Here is a 2512-nt window from a genome sequence, read left to right as displayed (position 1 = left end):
GACCCCTTCTGCTGAGCTAGTAGGGTCTGCTCTGACCCTTGGACCTGTTTGCAAGCAGAGGGTATTGTTTCATCAAGAGGGGATTACTTCAGTGGCCATACCATTGTTTCCTAGTTGTTCAGTAACTAAGACCTGGTATTTCAAAAGTGGCTTTCATTTCGATGTTGCCTGTAGTTTTCATATTCCCAAAATCTTTTGTCAGGCAATCATATTTCCAAGGTTTTCCTGTTCCATCTTCCCCAACATCTCCCCCTTCTCGATGGACAATTAAGATATTAGACATAGTCCTACTCGTCATTTTTTGCACACACTGAAGTATACAAGGTACTGCTACTAAAACTATAATTATTACTACTAGAATAATCAAGCCTATTTTACAGAGTTCCCTTAGCCAAGGTGCAAAGCTCCAACCATCAAACGAACTGTCTAGCCAAGACGAGTTATCTGTTGTAATTTGGTTAGCTAGGTCCCTTAGGTTTTGTAACTGTTTGTGAATGGAAACAGAATGATCGGATAAGTTCATACAGCATAATCCTTCAAAATCTTCACAGCCATGCCCATGTGCTAATAAAAGATAATCAATGTACGTTTGGTGTCTATGGCTGGGAGTTGGAGAAACGTGATGATTATCATATGGCCAATATTTATCAAAAGTAACATGACCAAAACCTTCTGGGAAAGGCACTCAATAAGTTGAGAAAGGATTGTCAGGGCTTGTGTCAGATAGACAGATGGTATCGGAGCCTGCAGATTTGGCTAAAGCAACCCAGACATTTGTCTTTGGTTGATTTACAGGTAAAGCTTCACTACAAAAACTAAGACATAAGAATAAAAGCAACACGCACGCGCGCAAATGAGAAAACGTCATTATTTTCTTGAGCTGTTTTTGGCAGATCGCTTTCTTCTGGTGATTCTGCGCACTTCAGGTTTGGGTGCTTGCTTCCTGGCTTCCACTTGCAGGGTCACTGGCTGGTGTGGAGGCGTCGGCAGGCTTTGGTGCGTGGTATGGCTTCACGTTTTTTGCTGGAATCCACTTGGTTCCTTCACCTGTGGAGAGACATGCAAATCCCTTTCCCCACATTATAAGATCATATGGTCTTTCTATTTTTCCTGATTCCAAATTCTTAAAAACTGGGGGGTGTTCTTTCAATTTTGCTTTTTTGTTGTTCAAGAAATATCTGAAAATGAGGGTGTCAGGCTCTTCTGCAGAGCTGTTCAAGAAATTATAAACATACAAAGCTTTATTCAACCTTCTTTGAGGTGTAGCCTGTGCTTTTCCCCCTTTCTGTTGATTTAAAATGCGTTTTAAAGTTTGATGTGCTCCTTTTAGGGTACTTTTTAGCAGTTGTTTAAGATACGGTGAGCAAATGCCACTGTATCTTACAGCACTTTTTAGTTCTTTAATTTCAAGAGTGGGGATGGGAGCCCACGTTTTAGGACTGTCAGGCTGTTGGCTAGCTATCACAGGCTTAGCTAATAGACTAAGACTTTCATCTTTATAGATTTGGAGTCTTATTTCATGCCAATCTGTTAATTGAGAATAATCTGAGCACTTTGGAGGATTTTTTGATTCAGAAGGTAGCGCTGACAAACTCTCAGAACTCGTTTTCTCCTTCTGGGTTGCAAGATCGCCGCCGCTCGCTGGCGGGACTCTGGGGCTCATTGCAAACAAATCTGGCTGCTTTTCAGTGTTTACTTGTGTTAGATTTAAAACATCAGCTCCGGCAGAGCGGCTCTCCGTCTCCCCTGCCACTGGAGCTGCATCATTGCCCCCCGTTCCCTCCCTGCTTGCGGCTTGTGAGGCGAGGCTGCGCTGCGTGGAGGGATGTTGCTGGGTGGTGGAGGGATACAGCTGCACGGTGACGGGATACGACTGCGCGGTGTCGGGGGACCCCAGCGCGGGCGGCTGCGGCGCGGGGATGGGGCCCGGCAGGGGCGGTGATGGCACGGCAGAGCTCGGGAGTGGCGCAGCCGATCTCGGTGGTGGCGGGCGAGGAGGCGGTGGGGCCACGGGGGACTCGCTCCGTGACTCTGGCACGGCCGATTGAGGCAGCGGCGGGCGAGGGGGCGGGGTGGAGCTGCGCGGCAGTGGGGGGGCGCGGCGAATAGTTCCATTAACGCTGCACAAGCCGGGATGAGTTCTGCGGTACTCTTGTCCCAGCGTGATATGGCATTAAATAATTTGATTTCCACTGAGTCCCAAAAGTCTCTGGTGTAGACTGCTGAACGGTCAGCATTTGGGAAATTAATCAGAGTCCATTCTAAGAGGTTTTTTAGCTCCTGTTTAGGTAATTGTCTTGAACCAGAGCTTATAAGTAAATGCTTAAGTTGCTTATAGAGATCTCTGTCATGGGCAGAGTGAATTTGTCGCATTATTAGACCAGTATGATACTCACTTAGATGATGTCGCAGGAGCAGTGTCCTTAGTCAGAGGTCCGTCGTGGGGGGCTGGCCAGGCACTCCACTCGGCGCTCAGGACGCTGCTTTTGGGTCCTTTCTCAGAGCTCCGGTT

At 47.1% G+C, this 2512-nt stretch overlaps 1 long non-coding RNA gene across 1 annotated transcript; it reads right to left on the bottom strand.

Annotated features, from left to right (window-relative positions):
• Positions 1 to 282: 282 nt before the first annotated feature.
• On the bottom strand, positions 283 to 1880 carry LOC121669892. The gene is made up of 2 exons (XR_006017925.1): positions 1697 to 1880; positions 283 to 1069 (listed from the first exon to the last, which is right to left on the bottom strand). It is a non-coding gene; the product is annotated as an uncharacterized LOC121669892 (long non-coding RNA).
• Positions 1881 to 2512: the final 632 nt, after the last annotated feature.

The sequence above is a fragment of the Corvus kubaryi genome, unplaced genomic scaffold (assembly GCF_017639235.1).
Source record: "Corvus kubaryi isolate FWS band 111438036 unplaced genomic scaffold, C.kubaryi_AGA036_p1.0 37394, whole genome shotgun sequence".
Classification (NCBI taxonomy): Eukaryota; Metazoa; Chordata; class Aves; order Passeriformes; family Corvidae; genus Corvus; species Corvus kubaryi.
Note: the sequence above shows the minus strand (reverse complement) of the source record. Positions and strands in the feature narration are given on the sequence as shown.